This window comes from Gallus gallus, chromosome 1 (genome assembly GCF_016699485.2).
Source record: "Gallus gallus isolate bGalGal1 chromosome 1, bGalGal1.mat.broiler.GRCg7b, whole genome shotgun sequence".
Classification (NCBI taxonomy): domain Eukaryota; kingdom Metazoa; phylum Chordata; class Aves; order Galliformes; family Phasianidae; genus Gallus; species Gallus gallus.
In genome coordinates this window covers 89,409,449-89,432,437 of record NC_052532.1, presented here as the reverse complement: position 1 = coordinate 89,432,437, position 22,989 = coordinate 89,409,449, and the positions used below count along the sequence as shown (strand labels likewise).

At 38.6% G+C, this 22,989-nt stretch overlaps 1 protein-coding gene across 4 annotated transcripts in view; it reads right to left on the bottom strand.

The window, feature by feature from the left end:
• Positions 1 to 22,989, bottom strand: part of EPHA3 (EPH receptor A3) — a 221,216-nt gene that overhangs the window by 171,734 nt on the left and 26,493 nt on the right. Inside the window, exon 1 of one of the 4 annotated variants that reach the window (XM_040669165.2) lies at positions 11,772 to 11,885. The exons of the other annotated variants lie outside the window; for them this stretch is intronic. The gene's annotated coding sequence lies outside the window, so the exon portion shown is untranslated. Of the gene's footprint in view, positions 1 to 11,771; positions 11,886 to 22,989 lie in introns of those variants that run through there. 4 annotated transcript variants of the gene reach the window in all.

Sequence of the window (22,989 nt, the reverse complement as noted above, 5' to 3'; positions counted from 1 at the left end):
GCTGGTGTTCTGTTGTTTCAACTTTGCTTTATTTCTCTGTGGCTGTTCCGTCTCTAAGGAGGGGAGAGTGGGCTTTGCACAAGCCAGCAGCCCTTGAGTGATACGAAACATTTGCCTGCTCCCTCTGCCAGCAAAGCCCCTTTAAGTACACTTTGCATAAACAGACCTCTAACAGCCATGCAATTATCAGTAATTTGAATCAAGTCACCAACCCAAAGGTGAACTTGGAGTAAAAGAGAGCATGGCAACTAATTAATATGTCAAAGTAGCACTCTCTTCTAGAAGAGTTAATGAGGCCTTCTCAGGGCACATGCGTGCCTTTCATCATGCCAGCCAGACGGCACAGCATGGCACATTGGCCTTGGCCTGCCAGCCCATGTTGCCCTCCTTGGTCCTACACAGCCTGCCTGGAGCTGAGGCTGCCAGCACCACTGCAGCCTCCTCAGAGACAAGCACAAAGGGAACATGAGGAGGATTCTCTTTATGCTCCCACTCACACCCACCACAAATGAAAAACAGAACAAAAGACAAAAAATGAAACAAAACCAATGCAACCAAAAAACACCATCCTCAACATCCACTACAAAGAAAATCATTTCATATTCTCCTTCTCAAAGAATTTTCTTATTTACATTAGGCTCCCACCCTGAAAGACCTGGTACACAGTGCCAGCCTGTTACCTCAGAGAAACCACCCTCTGCACATTCCCTTTCTGGAAAATGAGTGTGCTGCACTATCAAATATTATCTAGTAGCTTCAAATTACATGAAAATCTACACCAAAATCTTTGCCTCCAGCAAAACAAAACCCACATGAAACGCTGCATAGAGATGCAATTCGGAGACTGTAATTTTATAGCTAAGGAGTCAATTACTCATGTTTTCATGACTGTATAAAACCTAGTTAGTTTTAGAATCGCTGAGTAGCCTTACCGGACTAAATTAATTAAGCTTGCTAATATTTCTCATTTCCATTGAACTGCTTTTATTTTTTTTTAAATGTCTGCAAAAGAGAAATAGCAATGTTGCCCAAACTCAGCATCTGGTTCTGTTCTCCACAAACAGAATTAGAGCTCTACAGAAGTTCTAAGCTATCAAGTATTTGCAGTAGCACCCCCTCCACAAGGGAAAAAAAGCCTCGAGAATATAACACTGATACCATGAAAATGAACCTGCCACACTTCCACCTGCAAATACATTACTTGAGATGGCAGACATTCCCAACACAATCTTCATGTTTTAACTACCAAAAGGACCAATTGGTCTTAGTTATCAATGGAGAAATCAACATGTTCATGATTTTGACTCATTAACAAGAGAAATATTCATCAAAACTCAGCTCTTAGAATGGCAAGTGAATCCGCTACGAGCATGTGCACAGTGGAATCTGGCTTAGGAACACATCTACCTAGAATCTGAAGTCTCCTAAAAATTCTATTACCTTAGCTAGGATAAAAAACAGCAGAACTGAACTGTTCTTAAAGCAAGGGTAATAGAGAAAGAAATCTGAACTTCTCAGAGTCCCAAAACATCCTTCTGGAGGGCTAACTGCACACTTTACTAAGACACCCTTAGTGCCTGATAGAGATCAGCAGAACATTACCAAGGTTGGCATTTGCTTCAGAAGTTACTCACGTTTTCTGAAGAATACCTCCAAAAAACATGCTGAAAGCAAAATGCTTTTAGGCTTTTGGAAAAGATATTTGCATGCCATCTAAACTCAGCAGAAAGGTTAGCGTGACTAGGGAGGTGACCTTTTACTAGCACAATATACTCCACGTAACTCCCGGTATAAGTCCTACATGAACCGCATCAGACACTTAGGGAAAAAAAGGCTACAGAAAATCATTTCACACATCCTTCTGTTCCAGTCATATCTGCATGTGAATTTGACACTTTTGCAATCAGGCAGATACGTAACACACTCTAGAGAACTTGAAGATCGCAGACCAGCAGAAAGGATTCAGCTATTCACACAGTACCTCCTCTGCAATAAGGCAGAAATAAGATGCTCTACTCTGCTTTCCATAAGAAACAAGGTTTATATAATTATGCCAACAGCCCTTGTTAACTTTGAAATCACCCAGCCAATTTCAACTCAATTTTAGGGGCTGCAGTCTCAAAGAATGTCTACAGGCTTTGTAACTCAGTAGACGGATAAAGGAAACATGGTGCCCTCTTTGAAGGCTGACTCAATAGCTGCCATCCCATTACTGTGAACACGCACACATCTACACTTTAAGCCAAATCTGATGCACACTAGGATACAGGGGGGCAGTGAAAGAAAATGACAAGTCTAAACTGAGTAAGTCATTGTATACAAGAATCAATCTGAAACAGCAAATAATAGCAATGGACACTAGTGTAATGGTGCTGCTATGAAGGACATCCTCAGGGAAGCAAGAGGTAGGAGTTGAATCTGGAAAAAATAAAAACGGCTTTGTTCTGACACTTGCAAACCAAGCTGCTAAGTTTAATTGTCTTGGTATAATTCAGTAACTGACAAAAATCTGAATTTCATTATATTTTAAGCCACTGTGAATAAGAAAATACAGCTGAGCGAATAGAGGCAGGCCATGGCATTTCACAACATTTGGCAGTGTTTTCAAAAGAATAAAAACCTACATAAACTTTGTAACTATAAACAGTTTGAACAACTTATATGCCTATAACCTTTTAAGATATTATTACCATACTAATAATAATAATCTCTTATTATTTTCTCATTCCTTTCAGTTTGAAAAACCATTTATTCAGTACTTTCAGCATAATCTTTTCAAAATTACTTCATTTTGTAATTTTGCCTACCAAGAAAAGGCCAGCAACTATCCCCCATCACCCATGTAATGCCAAGCCGTCACAGGCAGCAGGGATGAGGCAAGATGTTTGGCTCACCCTGCAAGTCTAAAGAATCTGACAACGCTGAAGACATAGTAGGCTCATTCCCGAACTACGAATTCTCCCAAAAAGCTGCTAACTTCTACTGAGAGAAAATATCTCTACCAGATCTTTAAAAAGACAGAAATGTAGGAAATAGCATCATTTCATCTCATTCTTCACGAAGCCACTGAAATGTGAATCATTTGTGTGCTCTCTGAGACAATGGAAACCTAGCTCTGCTCCACTGTGCATATGCATTAAGATACAGCCTAGTTAGGTGATTATACACCAGCCCCCCACCCCCAAGAAAACTGGTGTTCCGGGAGAGTGAACTTACTGAACAGTAAGATCTAGTCTGGATTCAGATACTTCTGGAGACAGCCAGTTGGCAGAGCATTCAGAAGCTGTCTTCCACGTTCTGGCCACAGGACCAGAAATCCCTAGGTATGATAAAGTTTATATGGAGCACACACCCAGATACATCTCAAAGAGGCTTGTTCAGCAGAGAGCTGAGTCTGCAGAGGCAAAGCCTGAGCAGGGAAGCATTGTGAGCTGGGAGCAAGAGCTCATCAGCCACATAGAGAGGTATAGTTTGGAATGAAGGCACTGATAAAGGCTCCTACATAAAGTGATTCGTGCTCATTTTGCCTCAACGAGAGTACAACCTGAATGATGCTTATGCAGTGAGTCAGCATTTAATATTTTGGGTTAACTTTTATCCCTGTCTTTTTAAGGTTTCCAATCAGCCTATTAAGAGCTCCAAACATTAGCAATGTTTCCTTTCCTTAGCCACTTTAACACTACTAAACACACAGAAGCAAGCCCAGGGACTACTGAGACTGAAGAACAAGCAAAAAAAGCAAACAACCTTTGTAATTATTTTGCTTAGATAGGCCCAACATTTCGTCATGTTCTTTATACCTATACTCCGCTTACAGCACCACCAGTGTGCTAGGGCTCTGCACTGGCCACCATCTAAACAGGTGAAGGCTACTAGGGAAAAGTTTGGATTCTCATCAACAGAACACCACTAAAAGCACAAACAGAGTGCAGACAGAAGATGATAGACTAACTAGAAGGTCTTCCAATTTGAGCTTTGATGGAGTTTAACAACTAAATGAATAAAATAAGTGGCACCAAGACAATGCCTTTTTAGAAGAGGGGACATGCAGGAGTAGTTAAGATGGAAGATTGAAATTCTTACTGTACCAGCTTTACCTGAAAGAACCAAAAGAGAAAACACAGCTCTGCTTCCCGCTTGTCAGCTCCTCTGTACAATTTTTAACTCACAGTTTGACCCCCCAAAAAACCTTCCTTCACAGCCACTTTCTGTCAGAGAACTCTACTCCCAGTGTTACAATTCCAAAGTAGCATCTTGAATCAACAGGGGATACACAGGGGATAACCCAGTCATAGTTAAGTCATTATGTTACTGGCGGAAATGCTACTTTGTGCCCTTGTTTTATTTAATTCATTAGTATTATTTCTCAAATGCAAAACTACTAAGAGTTCTTCCACTCCTCCAGCAAGATAAAAACGAGCTATCTCAGGCACACTAATTGAAATGCATTGTTTCCCCTCTTCATTAAACACTTTAATTTAAAGAGAGCCTCATACTTATTCACATCTAAAACCACGTGAAGCTGATTGCATAGAAGAGAAATAAATTACTCCAGCCAGAAAAAGAAATAAACAATCCTGAAGACTCCAGAAGTATTATATAAGTTAGAATGCACAAATCAGAACAGAATCTTTTTGTTTCTGCTTTTGCTTTTCCGTAAGTAATGATATACAGCTGTATTTATGCTGCTAGATATTTACGTTAAATGTGCCTGCAACCTATGTAAGATAAGCAATGCATTTCATTGTTGGAACATTAACATTTGGCTTTTCTGCCCTACGTGTTCAAAATGTTCCGCCTTAATATCCCCTTCATTCTCTCTGCCTGGAATGTTTGCACACAGTCTGCAGAACTGCGTCGCGTTTGCAAAGCTAGAATTCCTTGCTGCACTTTGATCACAGCACAGTGAGTGGTAATTTTCTACCTTGAGCATGTCAGCCTAATAAAGCGAACAAACTACTCCCAGTCTCAGAGACTTTAAAAACAAAAAATCCACAGTTGCCAAAGTTATCTGCTTCTTATCAAGATCCACATTTGGCACCAGATGCATTTGATTCATTCATCATTGTCAGGGCACTTGCACACTAATTATTTCAAATTGTTTCCTCAGGCAGAGGTCTAGGACAAATGCAAGCAAGCCAAAAATAGCAGTTATGAATAATTATGCATAATTTACCTCAAGGTCTGGGCCAGTCTATAACAAAAACTTCTTGCCACCAGTGATCTGGGCTGATTGTGGACTTTAAATTAGTTCAAGATTCAACATTTAACCTTTCTATTAGTAGTTTTCTGATGTGTTAAACATTTCTAATGAAATGCCGACAAGGTTCCTCCTTTTCTTTTAAGATGCCTTTCCATTTCAAAACCTGACATCAAGTTTGCTAATACGGAAAACTTCAGAGGCAAGGTCAGCGCAAGCAAGGTAACTGCAAAGCTGACTGAGGAACAAGATTCTCAGCAAAGCACAATTACTCTTCCACAACATCAAAGTCAATCCCGATGCTCTAAAATATAACCTATTTCAGTCCCTAGAACTTCCCCGCTACTCCTTGTGGAGAAAGGAAGAGAACTATTGCAACGCTAACACTTCAAGGAAAAAAGAAATTACTTGATAAAACACTTCCAACTGCAAATTCAGAAGTATATATTCAACTATATAGAATCCATTAATTTCAATGAGTTCCAAAGTGGGGAGTGATACAGATACAAAAGGTTTTTCAGAACAGAAGGTTTTGAATAAGCTGCCCAGAGAAGCTGTGGACGTCCCATCCCTGCAGGCATTCAAGGCCAGGTTGGATGGGGTCCTGGGCAGCCTGAGCTGATGGCTGGCAGCCCAGTCCATGGCAGGGGGTTTGGAACTGAGTGGGCTATAAGGTCCCTTCTAACTCAAGCCATTCTGTGATTCTATGAACTAGAGCCTTATTTCACTCACTGTACATTCCACCTTTCTGTACTGCTTTAAGCATCAAAGTTAGAGGTTTTAAATAGAACAGATGAAAAAAAAATCCACTCTTAGGACTTTCTACCAGGACAAGTAACACGAATCATAGCAGAAACTGAGAAGAGTAAGTACTACTAATAATTCTGAAACACTATGCCACTGTGGTGACATGGTACAGATGTTTCACTCCTAGAGATGACTAAAAATATGTAACAGCCAAAGCAATATATGTAGAAATCAGAAGTATTGCTTACTCAGGAAGTACCATCCTTTAATTCCTCCAACTCAGGTATCAGTACACAATTATCAGTCCTCTCAGGGACAAGAAAGACCCTGTTGCTGAGTGAAAAGCATGTGAAATGCCAGAATCAGTTCTGCCATGCTCTAGAATTGTTTAAACCACGTATTCAAGACAAAAATATCGAAGTCGAGAAATTCAAAGTATATATTACAATACATTCAGTAGCAAAGTTTAAGATGTTATTAAAAGATGAAAAACTCTCACAGAAAAATCTACATTCAGGCTGTCTTCTGGATAGCTCCTTAAAGCATCAGTTACAAGTAGCTCTTCTATTAATATCTGATTTTAATGGATGAAGTTTACACAGCCTGAACAGCTCTGAAGCTTGACAGGAGACAAGTCCTGATTCAAGTTGGAGCTTACTGAGCTTCTTGAACAATACAAGGAAAAAGAAGTTTTCTTTCCTGCCACCATACACAAAATCCACAACTGACATATACACGTAGAAACTAGAACCTAAGTTATGTAAGAACAAATACTACTTTTTAAATGTTGTAGAAAGTTATTAAGAATCTGCATCACAGCTGAAGTAATACAAAAATGAATGCTCTTACAAAAACTGCCTTTTCTTTCCTTTGTCACATTGCAAAGTTAAAGCAGTAAAACAAATATAAAAATACAAGCTTCAAAAAACAAACAAAATATGAATAATGTTGATATTATTCATTTAAATCTTAACTTGGCCTAATCTACTTTTTGATACGAAATTCACAGTTTGCAAGGTTAAGATTATGGTGCATCATCCTGAAATGCTCATGGAAAGCAAGTCATGAAGTTTCCTTTTGTTCACTAATTTGAGTACTCTGGAGTCCGAGATAACCAAGTTGTCACAACACAAGCTTAGGAGGGTTTTTACATCCCGGTACAAGCACTATTTCCTTTGATGATATCAAAAAAAGAAAAAGAAATTTTCCCTTTAAGTGATAAATAGCACCTAACAGACTCGATTGTTGCATAAAACGTGTCTCTCCTTTCACCAACTCTTTCATCTAACCTATCAGAGTTGAGCATAACTTCAGTTTTGCATCCAAATAAGATGCAAGGAATGAATACACAACAGTAGTAATCTATCATCTTCAATGAGAACAATTACTTTTGAAACACGTCGTACGTTACACTGGATTCACTTGAGCAGTCCCACTGTAACCACTGCTGATTTATAAGTTCCCATCCACACAAATGACACTTGACCTTCACTGCTGATCACTGTGGACATGGTACAGGTGAAACATTTTAGTCTCCTAACAAATGATACCTCTACTACCATCAGTTCAAAAACTGGAGACTGACCAGTGGATTTGCTTTCTACCATTAATAGAAGGGAATGGATAATGGGAGAGAATCCATAGGGAGGGAAGGAAAAGAAATTGGGTAGATCAATGCAAGACAGAGGCGTTAGAGAGCTATCTATTTTTGCTAAGTAGAGTTAAACCAAAATGACTGTGTTAAGCTAATTAAAGAGCAAACACATACAAAATAAGTTGTTTCATATGATTCACAAGGGTAAAATTCAAGAAGTAGTCATTTTTTAAAAGTCCCATTAAGAAACATTAAAGATTATTAGCAAATAATTCACAGCAGCAAGACATACAAAGGAGGCTGCAAAACTATATCCCACAGGAAATTCCATTAGCTGAAATTTTAAAATTAGGCTGAACCAAGTATTAGAACATGTACTTTGGGGATCCGAGCCTGCTCATTCATCGAGGGGATGGAAATGTGTCCTTTTATACCTCCAACTTTCCTAGTTTTGTTGGGTTTAGTTTGCTTCTTTGTGTGATAGATGGTTAGAAGGGCTGTAGGTGATGACCTTTGCTGATGACCCCAAACACAAGAAATTGCCATTATTCATACTCACAGGGCATCACACCATCCCTGCAGTACCATGCTGTGTAGCAACTCCACTGTAAGGCATAGTGCTTCTTCTGTTGTACTTACAAGCACATTTCCCTCCTGGTTACAAAATTCTAAGTCCAAAGAAGGTGCTGAGTGGTGAGCCTTTGTACTGACCTCTAAAGAGCACTTCTGATCCACCTGCTCCCCTTCAATCAAATGCTGTACCTTACAGCTCTCTCTGTGCTCATTTTCATTGAAACAGTTACCAATAAATATTTTATTCTTATTTTATTACATCCAGATATTGTTTAGGAACTAGTGAAATCTTACTGTAAAACAGCTTAACACATAAAATCATACCGTGAACTCCACTGTAACATCAGAGCAACCTAAGTAAATGTACTGACTACTGTCAGTAAGTTTCACCATAATAACCATACTGTCAGCTGAGTGGTGTGATACTACTGGGATATTTTTTTCCCCACACAACCCTCATTTTTTTCTCTGAGCACTGCTCCTCTCATCTCTTCAGTGCTACACCCTCAAATCTTTGGTGCAGAACATCTGCTTTGAGTAAACCAGTATTTGAAGATAAAATCTTGTCCATTGCTTTGCACAATCAGGCTAAAAAACAAGGGGACTAGAAGAATCAGTTATTTACAACAAACTCTGGGACAAAAGGATGTTGTGAAATAGAGTGTCAGTTACAGGGACCCAAATGGGTATAATTTAGGGAGAAAACATAGCTGATGGTACAACAGAAATGGACAGAGTGGCCCAGAAGAAAAGGAACTAAGAGGCTGCTTCATCTCATGACCTTACAACAGTCTGCAATCCAGTTTTCCAGGAAAGCTAGGAGGATCGTATATCTGATTTTGCATTGTACTGTTGCCCCTACCACAGCCACAAATATATCTAAAGAACATCTTAAGACAGGGCTAAGAAAGTTTGTCTCAACATCCAAGACCAGTGGGCAGTAAGTGCAGAGAACAGAACAAAACCAGAGGGATGGATGACGCCCCATCTACCACTCATGTGCAAGACTTGTCACTGTTCGATCTTTACTTGTCCCAAGTTCTCCCTCCTTTATCTGAAGGTCATTTCCAAGCTAGTTTTCCATTTTAATTTTTCAGCATCCACACTGCAGCTTCTGAGTACAATAAATATCTCTTTTTCCAGATTCATAATCTCTTTTAATATCCTATGCCCTCTTATCACACCTTTCCTACTAAGTATTGTCTATGAATTTTTCACGATATAAACTTTAACAACTATGGATATGATTGAAATACAATGTTAACTATTTTTATCCTACAAAGATATTGTAAAGGCGTTCACACTCATTGTTTATGCTTGTGCAAATATAAAGACAACAATTATTCTAGTGACAAAATCCAGATCATAAATGACACGCCATCAACAACGATACTTCTTTTCTGTTTTCCTCTGATGTAGGACATATAGTGACTTGATCTTGAAAGTAGATGCATAATCATTTTAAATCAAATACATACAAAAAAAAAAAGCTAAACTTCTAAAACGCAATGTGTCATTATGACAGCTGATAAATACATCAGTCATAAACATATCACGCGTGCATGGCATACAGATCACATTTCACAAATTCAAAATAAGTTTAAATACAGTTTTGTAGAGGACTGCAAGGTGTTGCATAATATTGAACAGCGATCTTCAATTCTCCATGATAAAAACACTTTTTTATTCCCCGCCTAAAATGACCTCTCACCCTCCCCTAGAGAAACATTTTATTTTTGTTGCTTTTTATAGCTATTTCACTAGGAAAATTTCACCGAACTCTAAACACTGAAAAATGCTTGCACTTCCTGAATCCAAGATTTTCCTTGGGACAATTCCAGATAGGCTACTGTAAAATCAATGAGTATATACATGTATAATCAATAAGTATACAGAGAAATTAGGCTGGAAAGATCATCATGTTAGAGAAGAATAATCAGAAATGAATGAAAAGCTTACCTGTGTTCCGGTCTCACTGAGAAAGACACCAAGAGGAGCAATCTCCAGAAAAAAATCCTTCCCCAATAGCAGTCAGCCCTTAAATGGGGTCTAGGAGAGGTGCAGCCTGGCTCCACCCCTTCCGGTCACACAGCTGAATTGCCTTCACCTGTGCTCCCATGGCTGACTCAGTGCTCACCTCAGGTGGTCAATCAGAGGATCAGGCCACGATTCAACAATTCCCATACGGCTACTAAGTGCTAAAGTACTGTGATACCTTTAGCATCTTGCAACTTATTCTTCCTGTCTCCAACTTTCAAGGACCGCAGTAATTCACTTTGTGGTACACTCTACTTAATTTAGATAAATAATGAAAATTTGTCACAGAAACTCAAATACACGGATTTTGCTGCAAATTACACTTCTGACAGATTCTTGGGGAAGCCTAAGGATACAGCTCACCCACGTGTCTGTATTTGTATGTCAATGCACTACTACATCGATTTAATGATTCTAGTGAAGAATCCTTGGACAGCTTTACTAGTTAATTCTGAACTAGTTAAGCTCCTCTGTTACTCAACCTACTATTTACAAGTGATAATATATATATATATATATATACACACACACATACACACACATCTTGTATCAAACCACATTAACAAAAGATAATAGACTCTCTGCTCAAAATGACATGACAGAATATCTGAAAATCCAGTCCAGGAGTACAGAAGTAATGGTTATACAAATTACTTACCTCCAAATATTAAGAACCTTCTCATTTTTAGAGATTAACAGTAAAAAACAACAACAACAACAAAAAACCCCAAACATACTTCAAAGTATGGGAGCTCAGATGAAAACTTCATAACAGTAAATTCACTTAGGTCATTTCTTTAGCTCTTACTTTACACAGCAGCAACTGGTACAAATCACCATCAAGAAAAAGATAAGTACTGTCCCCTTAAAAAGGATTTTCTTACAGTCTCATCTCTACCCAAAAATGAGTTTTGTGATTTTTTTTTCAGCCAGAGGTTGGCTGGCATTTTGTCTCTCTTTTCACGAAGAAAACATGCTAGTAAGAGTCACAGCAGCTATGCAATAAGCAGATTCTCCTGTTATTTATCACTAAATAATAAAAGACTGATTTCATTTCAGAAAAAGTGATATTTCACCAATGAAGTGCTTGTGCTTAAAAAGAAGGGGGGTGAGGGGGCAAAACGTGTGTTAGTTGAAAATGAAATCACCACATCAGCCTGATGTGATTAAGTACCATAACAACAGTTCAACTTCATTAAGGATTCTAGCTGTTAGTATACATTTGCTCGCTTCTGTGCAGTGATTGTCTGAGAAGAAAATGTGGTTTTATTAACAATACTCTGAAATAAGCACCTATTGTTTTGCTATGGGGAACACATGATATAAAATAAAAGAAAACCAACAAAATCTAAAATTGCTTACACATGGATATAGCTGCAGCACATAAGAGCTATTCCTCTGAAACCAATACAGTAACACTACGTTTTTTAGTATAATTGAGATCAGAGTTGCATCCAGAGTACTTCCAATTAATATTTGAATCAACAAAGAAGAAAGAAAAAAAAAAAACCAAACACTGAAGCACACACACACATCACACACTCAAAACCCTTCAGATACCGTGATTATGGCTACTACTGCAATTATGCTGCAGCCCTGGAAAAGCTCATTGCAAATTACCTGTCAGTCACAAGCACATTCTGTTCTCACGACTTTGATATCATAAATGGATTTACTTCCACACCACCAGAAGACTCAGCACTGGGAGCTCACAGAACGTTCAGTTGAGTCAGAACCTGAAGAACCACCATTCTGTTGTCTATTGAATCAGCTCAGGTCAGAAATGTTACGTCAGTGCATGGATCAGAAGAATATCCCAAAGCTCTGAATAATATCTACAAAAGTTTTCCTGTACCTATAAGCACCAAATAGCTGGTTTAACTATTAACTTTTTAATCAAAATTAACTTTGATTAAAAACTAACATTAAACTGACCATAGTTGTAATGTCTGAATGTAACCTACATGGCAACTTGAGTTCCAGAGTTCATAAAATAACAAATATTTATATGGTTTAATGATTTTTCAAAAAAGCAACTTGACATTATTCAGAACTGTGGAATGAAAGCAGTAAATTTAATGTTGACTGACTCAGAGGAATTTACCACCCAAATTTCATCTCTGACTTCATGACAAGAAATGGAATCACTAAATACGTCTTATTTCGTTTTGCAGACTTCTGAAACAAAGCATTTGATGAAGACTTAGTTTCTCAAATGTAAGTTAGGAAGAAAATAGCCCAGACCAAATAATCTAGTGCCAGTAAAGGCAAACGGATCATTCACAACAGTAAGGAAAGTAAGGCCAGCAAGCTGGCTTATCTCTTTATATTAAGAAAACAAACAAACAAAAAAGTAGAGTTAGAAGGAATAACTTTTAAAAGCAATGAGAAAGGAGTCAAAATGTGGAATACAGATGTCACATTATACATTGTCAATGCATTACAGCACAAGATCAATGACTATTAAATTAATTTCACATTCATTCCAGTACCATAAATCATAAAAAACACCACTCCATATTAATGCGCTGATCTGGTCTGTAGCCTTCATTTGAATTAAAATCATTTATTTATTTATTTATTTATTGGGGGTGGGGGAGTGCTTGTAAGACTTTTGTCTTATTAGTTTTAAAGTTCCACTGAAGTAAAATCTTGTTCTCTCGTCTTGACTGTGAGTCCCACAGTTCACATTCACTGCACCCAGCTACTCTGATATACTCTGATATACACACTGCAGGTTTTAGCCCAGATGTGCTTAACCTTTTTCTTGCCTGGGCCACTCTGAGTGAAGAGGAAGAGCCTTGAGCCACATATGAAATATATAATATACGTCAACTGGAAATGGAACCACAAATATACCAAACCATTGAGGATTTCTCTTTTGTAAACCTTTAAACTTATTTTGAAATTCCTTTTTATCAGAACAGAAAGCACAGCTGCGTATTTCCCACTGTTCACAGGACTGTGTTTAGCCCATATATCAAAATGCATAAAGTTATTTGTCATCACTTGAGCTTGTCATAATTTGAGTCTAATTTTTAATGTTGTTACAGCTTAAAACATGCACAGATGAGTTGATTTTCACCTTGAAGAATCATGTTTAACTCATTTAAACGAGAAGTCAAATCCACCAAAAATGCTAAATCTGTGAGTCATTTTTCATCTTCAAGTTCAGTCAAAAATTTTTCTTCCGATTCCATTATTAAAAGTTCACAATTCTGTAAGTCCACGTTATTAGCTCTACTAGATCACATGTGGCCCACAGGTTAGATGCATTTGTTCCACCATAACAAACATCATCTTATGAAAAAAAAAGTATCCATACTTCATGGTCTTTTGAAAGATGATTTTTAGCTTGTATACACTTAAAAAAAAAAAAAATCCTGTTTTCATGATAAAAAGACATATGTAATCATAAAAACCCTTGATGTGTGAAATATCTTTGTATTTAGTGCCATATGCTTCAGTTAATAATTTTAATTGAATGCCATAACCTATAACCATACCCCCAGAGTTATTGGAGGGGAATGTTATTGTTGTTTCTAGATGACTGGTAGCAGCTCCTATCCCAACAGGAAGCTTGTAATCAGAAAAGCAGAGCTAACATATTGGCATATGGCAGCAAGACCAAGAGATCAGATGAGTAGCAGCAAGTACTTTGTAATACAGGCTGCTTTTCTATCATGAAAATTATTAAAATACTCTGTTTTCCCGTTATCAATTTAATTGAATTACAGAAGCAAGTAATACATTCTCTCTGGAGCTTAACTGTATTTCTAGAGCAGGAACTGAAAATACTGTACTTACAACTGCCCCTTGCTACGAACATCAAGAGTTTTTATATTAGCTACCAGTCAAAAGAATCAACAAGACATAGGATAGCTTTTTATATCCCTCTTCTAGACAAAAGAGAAATGAAACTAAAAAACAGATCCTTGCACTCAAAAGAAATGCACAAATTGCAGAAGTACTGGCACCTGAAACTCTTCTTAAATGCAAAATGATACCTGCTGGTACTCCTACCCTCAGAATTCCACAGCTGAAAGAGATCTTGCACTAGCTTAGCAAAACAGAACCAAAAGCAGAAGGAACTAAATAACAACACCTGTGAACAAATCCTCCTTCCAAGAAAGTTGGCCACAAATGCTTGAATTCAAAAGCCTGAATTGATAAATTGTATTCATACACAATAAATAAATAAAATAAATAAATAAATAATCAATCCTAATAAAAGAGCCCCTGCAGATCAAGGTATTAAATTCTTCAGAAGTTCAATAGCAGAAACTTCATCTCCATTTCTGTTTGGGGGACTACGTAAAGAAGCAGAAAAAGAATAAGATGAGAGAGAACTTTAGTATCCATGATGCAGCTAATTCCTTTCAGGTTTAAATCCTAAAACAATCATTTTTAATGAAGAGGTAAATCCCTCTCACAAGTATGTACCACTGTTATCTTATAAAGTAAAAATCTGTGGAGAAATAACTCCCACAGCACTCAGATATTAATATTGTTTTTGCAAATTCCCCTACAAGGCAGCCAACATGTTATTAAACCGCACGCATACTTCCTCCTGCAACCCCCGTTCTCACTTTTCCCCTTCTTTTCTTACTGCCTCATACATATGCATGGAGGCCTTTGCTCCCAGCATCCTTTCCTACTTGCAGTACAAGCTGCATCGGTGGAGCAACAATAATGAAAATGAGCTACTGGAAGTTTCAGCATGGCAAGATATTGAAGGTAACTCAAAAATGCCATGCCATACAGTTGGAAATCTGAATAAGAATAAATTTTTAAAAAAGGTACAAACATAAATAGACAAGCTGGAAAAATCTTGCATGCAAAAGAATGCAAGCTAACACTTAACGTGTTTAAGTGTGAGGACCAGACTAATATTTACCAAGCTCTCTGACCTGCTGCTAAGACCTGAACTCTTACCACTGGATTTTAGGAACCCTCCAAAAGAGATGCAGTTGCTTTTGACAGATCCATAGGGAAAGGAGACATGGTATATTTTATGTAGAGGATTATTGTAGAGGAAATGGACCTGCGGCTGTTGACTGACACTAGACTGAACATGAGCCAGCAGTGTGCCCAGGTGGCCAAGAAGGCCAATGGCATCCTGGCTTGTATCAGAAATAGTGTGGCCAGCAGGAACAGGGAAGTAATTGTCCCCCTGTACTCAGCACTGGTGAGGCCGCACCTTGAGTACTGTGTCCAGTTTTGGGCCCCTCACTGTAAGAAAGACATCAAGGCGCTGGAGCGTGTCCAGAGGAGGGCAACAAAGCTGGTGAGGGGTCTGGAGCACAGACCTTATGAGGAGCGGCTGAAGGAGCTGGGATTGTTCAGTCTAGAGAAGAAGAGGCTCAGGGGAGACCTTATTGCTCTCTATAACTACCTGAAGGGAGGTTGTAGTGAGCTGGGGGTCAGCCTCTTCTCTCAGGTGACTAGTGATAGGACTAGAGGGAATGGCTTCAAGCTGCGTCAGGGAAGATTCAGGCTGGACGTTAGGAAATACTACTCTGAAAGGGTGGAATGGGGCTGCCCAGAGAGGTGGTGGAGTCACCGACCCTGGTGGTGCTCAAAGAGCATTTGGACGTTGTGTTGAGGGACATGGTTTAGCGAGAACCATTGGTGAAGGGCAAATGGTTGGACTGGATGATCCTGTGGGTCTTTTTCAATCTTAGCGATTCTATGATTCTATGTTAACAAAACGCTTTATATTTTGTCCCAAGATTCAGAGAACAGCCTTCTCATAAACAAAGCAGAAAGAAGGCTAAAAAATTGCTCCAAAAATGCCAAGAGTGATTTTCCAAAGCTACTTCCTGGATGGATGGATAGATGTAATACGTATTATACTGCACACACACATGTTCTATTTCATGATCTGACATCCAGTCCTTTTACAACTGAGACTGTATCGTCTTTTTGTCTCTGTCAGAGTCAATTTGGGCAAAAATTTAATTTTCACAGCGTATACATGATATTTAATCAACTATTTTCTTTTAGGGTTTTCTCTGCAGCATTCCAGAAACAATCTATCTGCGAAACTATGACTGAAAGCACCTGAAAATTAATTCATTATATAAACTCATTATAAACCAAAACTGTCAAAATTTATGCAGCTCACAGATAACAAGTATGCACTATAAGGCTATGCAATATGTATGTGTGTTCATAAACAGAAAAGGTGCATACAGTATTGACTATATGCAACTTTGCACATCAATTATGCATACTTTCAACCACTTCATCAGGCAAAAGGGTCAGCACATGGATGACTATAATGCTATCTGCTGTGTGTGACCTTCACAGGAAAAAAAAAGCCCTGAGAGCTTCTACTATGTTGTTAAAAGTGTAGACAAATAACTACCATAATTTTGCTACAAATTGTAATACTTTTGGCCAGGATTCTGCTCTCATTCAGCCAATTAATAAACCTGCTAAGCCTTGGAATAGAACAATTAAAAAGAAAAAGAATAGAGACAGCATTCCCAGCAAAACCTCTGTTTTGGAGCAGCACAAGATGTCCTTTATTTATTTATTTATTTATTGACAACTCTTTTTATGGAACAACAGAGAAACACAGACTGTTTTAATAATACTGAATCTTAAAAATCAGAGCAGATTGTTAAGTTTATACTTTATCAGTGAAATTAAAATTTATGTGGATGACACGAGAGCAGTTACAATTTGGGCCTGGCATTACTCAGTAGGATCCTGCAGCTGCCCACCTACCTTCTTGTCTCCCTCCTATAGTCTCCACCACTCCAATCTCATCCCTCAGTTACTCTACTCCAGGTCCAGCCAGGATTCAGCAACTGTCCAGAGAGTAACACCATGATGGTACAACGTGACGCTGCCTACAGCTTCTGGAAGAATCCCAGGAGGTTGTTACAGAAGGATACACTGCTCTGTGAGCAGCACATTGGTCACCTCCACCTTTCAGAACCCTAGGAGCACAGACAGTCCTTTGGAGAGAAAGGACCACGTTGCTAGAAAGATCACAGGGCACGAAGCACACTTGGATTCTATTCTACTGGTTTAACAAACAGCAGGAAAAAGCTGTAAGCCATATGGCTCCCCTTCTCAGTTTGTAGGTTGCTCATGCATAGCTATATATTTTAAAATTAGACTGCTTAGACAAATGCAAATGCTCTGTTTTCTTCAGCTTGGAGCTTGATTTTTGTTCTGAACCCAAATATTTCATATGGTAGCATATTAACATGCCTTTCTTTTTCTTTCCATTTTCTATTTTCTCACCCCTCCATCCACAAAAATGGATGCTTCATTTTGATTTTTTCCCCCTTTTCCTGAATTTACTCTCTTTGGCTCTACTTCTCCTTAGTTTCAACCTCTTCTGCATAAGGTCTGTAATGTTACATTGGTAGCTACTGTTTTCCTGTTCCTTTCAATGTACAAAATGACAAGGGTCACCCAAACAAGCTAGAAGTAAACCATTCAGTCAGTTAGCCCAATATGATCTCTTCTGAACCACTCTCAGTTTACACACTTTTATATATTTGTGGACATCTTTTGGAAGAGGTCTTTTATTTTCATTTTATGCAAACTTAACGTTAATTATATTATCCTGGGTTATTTCTAAGATCTTTCACTGCCTTCTTCTTAGCCCATTCTCTCTCAGATACCACAATATGCTCTTATTACTTACTTTGACCTTTTGGCACTCTTATTTTATTATCATTTTAATATTGCTATTAACTATTCCATAACCTTCCTAGGCTCCCCAGCATCTGCTCACACTATCCATTGGTGACTGCTCACTACAATCCTGTATTCACTTTCTCTTCACAGAAAAGGCATTTAACAGTTGTTCTGAACCAAGGATTACTCTTCAGACACTTACTTTACCTCTGTCCTTTCCAGCCATGATTTCTGCCCAATGAACGTCATATCACCAAATGTGCTGTTGAATTATAACAGTTTATATTAATTTTGGTTTACTATGTTTACAAAACATTACTCATATCTAGGATGGTATAGGTCAGGAAAAAAAAAAAAGACTACATTATCTAGACTTGTCATGTTTTCCCACTAATTGGAAAAGGGGAAACATAACTCCCATTTTCAAGAAGGGAAAAAAAGAAGATCCAGGGAACCCCAGGCCAACTAGTCTCACCTTTGTTCTGGACAAGATCATGGGGCAGATCCTCCTGAAGGCTCTATTATGGCACATGGAAAATAAAGGCAAGGTGATTGTTATTAACCAACATGGCTTCACCAAGGGTAAGTCATGCCTGACAAACCTGGTGGCTTTTTATGATGGAAGAATGGATAAAGGAAGAGCAACTGATGTCATCTACCCAGATCTGGGCTAACTGTTTGACACTGTCCCGCATGATATCCTGGTCAGCAAACTGGAGAAAAATGGATTTGATGTACGGACCACACACTGGATAAGGAATTGGCTAGATAGTCGCACTCAGAGTTGTGGTCAGTGGCTCCGTGTCCAAGTGGAGACTGGTGATGAGTGGTGTTCCTCAGGGATCAGTTCTGGGACCAGTGTAGAAAGTTTAACATCTTTGTAGACAACACAGACAGTAGGATCAAGTATATTCTCAGCAAGTTTGCAGACAACACCAAGCTGAGTGGTACAATTGACATGCTAGAGGGAAGGAATGCCATCCAGAGGGACCTGGTCAGGCTTGAGATGCAGGCCCATGCCAACCTCATGAAGTTCAACAAGGTTAAGTGCAAGGTCCTGCACCTGGTTCAGAGCTCAAGCACAGATAGAGGTTGGGTAGAGAATGGCTTGAGAACAGCCCTGAAGAGAAGGACTTGGGAGTGTCAGTTGATGAAAGATTTAGAGTGAGCCAGCACTGTGCACTTGCAGCCAAGAAGGCCAACCTTATCCTGGATTGCATCAAGAGAAGTGTGAACAGCAGGTCGAGGGAGGTGATTCTGCCCCTCTACTCTGCTCTCATGAGACCCCACCTGGAGTGCTGCGTCCAGTTCTGGGGCCCCCAGCACAAGGAGGATTAGTGACAGAAGGGGAAATGGCATTAAACTGGGAGAGGGTGGATTTAGACCAGATATTAAGAAGAAATTCTCTATTGTGAGGGTGGTGAGACACTGGAACAGGTTGCCTAGAGAGGTTGTGCATGCCCCCTCCTTGGAGGCATTCAAGGCCAGGCTGGAGCAACCAGGGGGCTTTAAGCAACCTGGTCCAGAGGGAGGTGTCCCTGCAGGGAGATTGGAACAAGATAACATTAAGGGTCCCTTCTAACCCAGACCACTCCATGATTCTATGATCTGTGCAGGCACATTACTTGCATGTAGCTGTATTTTTACTCTTAGTTACAATGTAAACCCAACACAGTTTCTGTGACTAAAATGGGTTCATAGATGGGTTAACAAATTCAACCAATGCACTATAGACCCCAGAACTCTATCCAGCCTGCACTTTGTTCAGGGCGATGGACTTGCTATGATAAAAGTCATTCTGTCATGTACTAAGAACCAAGTTTAGGCAATTTATCTGGGTCACTATTCGAGACATCCTTTTCACTATTCCTCTTTCATTTTTCTATATAAACCTTTTCAATTATTTCACATTGTCAAAATCATAAAGATGGGAAGTTAGCTATGTCAGCGATCAGAATGGTTCTTATCTTCCTTTTGAAGCCACAGAGCAAAGACCACCTAACATCATCTTATCATCTTTAACCCAAAAAGACTTCTGTTAGGTATATATATATATATATAATATATATATATATTTGTAATCTGGTGCTCACCTGACTAGGTTTAGAGATGCAGAGCTTTATTAAAAGGCTTTTCCAGAGTTGGACATTTACAATGGCTCTCCTCTGTGTAGATACTGAAATGGTTAACAAAGTACAGTATAGCTTGAGTAGGACCGCTCAAAACAAGTCCTTCTCACATGACATACGTAGGAGTAAAATATATCAGATTTATGTCCTCCTCCACTTCCTCATCAAATGTGGCTGAAATCAGGAACAGTCTTCACAAGTTATTAGGGTTGGATGAGAAAAAAGTAGATTTTGTATCAGGATTGCCATTTTCTTAATAGATCAAGCTAAATGTGACAGGATTCAATTCTAACACGGTAACTGTGTAATTAGTCTTTGTTTTATTATTATTATACATTTTTGCTGTTTTTAGCCATATAGCACGTTTGTACCTTGGCAGGATGGCTAGGGTATTGGACAATATCACTAAAATTCTTCCTCCAGTCCACAGAGTGCTAGAGAAAACCTCTACATTGTCTCCATCCCATGGGACGGCAGGCCTGGCATTCAACTGTATTCCTCAAACTCTTCCCACACCGTGGATAGAACGTGGACATGGGTAACTAGACAGCAAAACAGACAGATCAAAGCTTTTACTGGCAAGAAATATGGAGAGAAAAATTGTTTTGTTTTTCCTGTAATGGAAGAATAGGGAAGTTTAACAGCAAAAAACTGAATGGAATGCTATCACTTGCAGTTCTGTTTTTCTCCCCACTTTTTTGTTTTGCTTTTATAATTAAAAGGAATAGAAACTGTAAGTAGACTGTCTGTTTTATTGGTCCTTACTGGATCAGTACCTTTTATGGAAAGTGAGCAAGCAAATAAAAGGAAAATAACATATAAGGCTTTAACTCAAAATCTCTGTTTTACAAAAGAATGCAAAAAGAAGATTGCAAAAAAAAGTGCCCATCTTACTAAGTGAATTTGATTTCTGTAAGACACATTGCAAGTGGCCATGCCAAAACATGTTTATATTTGGTCACAGTTCTGCCTTTTAACTCAGCTAGTAAACTAGGTTAAACAAACACACATCACATTTGACCGGCGTTTGTAAATAACTCTAACATGCACCAGTTAAAATGCATATGGTTTTTAAAAAAAAACACTTCCAAACATGCCAGAAATAATGAAATACATGTAGCATGGAATACAATGGCAGACATAACACTGCAAACTGCTGCATAGAAGTCATTGCAAAAGAATCTGAGGGCGTACCTTCAGTTTGGATGCTCTCTTGCCCTTCTGTTGAGTTCTCTGAGTTTTTAAAAAGGCATACATTTTAACAGATTACATGCTTAATAACAGAAATATACTTTTTCACTGCCTATATGGAGATCTGCTATTCTACTTATTAAAACACAACTCCTAATCAAGTAAAACCACATCTTCTTTGCTCAGTCCTCGAAGTCACCACTTTTCAACATACATAATACGAATTGCAGATGTTTCAATTTGCATCTCTAATAATAAGTGCTTTAACAAGTTAGCTCTATGAGTTCAATGCTGCCCTCCACCTTCTAAATCAAGACATTGCATTGGTTCAATCATATACAACTGAATTTTCAAGATTTAGCATGTCACGTATAACAATTTTCCTAAAATCTTAAGAACACCAACACTTCCACCAACTTTTTATTTCCAGAATTTTCTCAGTTTCTGCTTCCATTTTATTTACGGATGCTTTAAAAACAGAAACTCCTTAGGGACTCAGAAGTAGGGTAACCCACAGCATGAGAAAGACGATTCACAACTTTCTCTTAAAACGGTATGTAAATGGAAGATTCAGCAGCAGTAAAGTTTAGAAACTGGTTTGTACCAAGATTTGAGAACAGTTGCTGGCCCATACAATTCTATACTCTCTGCTTTTTTAAAGCCAATACCTCCTTTTCTATTGCATGGGTCAATTCCCAGTCTACAAGACAAAATTATGCAGAAGTCATATGGTCCTGGCAAACCAGGCATGCAGTTAAGCTTCCACAAGGGCAGCATGTTCATTTTGTGCGCTGACTACTTCACCACCCATCTGTCCTTCATCTAGGCAGTACTGTTCTACTGATCTTTTTAATGTTCATGCCTCTGGATGGTTTCATTGTAAGAGGATGTTCTAATCTGAAAACCATTTACTTCTGAATATACACTGCTAAATTACAGTGCCAGCAGGAGAAGCACGGCTCAGCTTCTCCTCTAAACATTTCTTCAGGCTAAAACACTTCTACATAAATGCTCTACAGTTCAAACATTTATTACCAGTTTTCAGAGTAAAATTAAATTACTGTCATGGACATGTTACATTTATTAATAAAGTGTCACAAAAGTATTAGCGAAAGTTAAACAGGTAACACAAGGATATCAGGGAATATAAACGCTCAAGTTCCAGTAGCAGTGTTTGCTTTGCCAGGTTACACATCCCGTAAGTTTGATGGAATGCACTGCACATTACGGATGAAACTACACAGCCACAAGGAAAATTAACTTCTGAAGTTCTGGTTGGGATTTTAGCTTTGCATTCTGCGAAAAGCGGAAAAGCAAGAATCCTGTTTATTTGAACTCACAGCAAATATTTACACCGACGTTTATAAAGGCAAAGCTTTGACAAGAGGACAGGCACAAACATCACTGCAGTATGAAGGAAGGAGCCAGTTACAGGGATGCTAGGAGTTAACCCAAACCCTCTCCCTTCCGCAGAAGCCAAAGGCTTTTGTGGCATCTTTATTCCCTACTGTCACATGAGAAAGAATCCCCACATCTTCCAGATGGAAGGCAGCAAGGAATAGCTCCACGAGCAGTTTAAATGTGAGTTGCTTTCTACAGATTTCAGTCTAGATTCTTCACTCGCCCTCACACCTAACACCTCTCTCCACATATGCTATGACTGTTTAATGTCATTCTACCCAGTTATCACTTTCATTTCAGTTCAGCTTCCACGATTACCTCATCTTTCTTTTTTTCAAGCCTTGTTCACCCTCAGGAAACGTGTTTGCTTTTTAAAAAAACAAACAAACAATAACCATTCGAATCAAAAGATACTGTCCCTAAAAAAGCTCCTGACGCTCAACCATAAACAAATA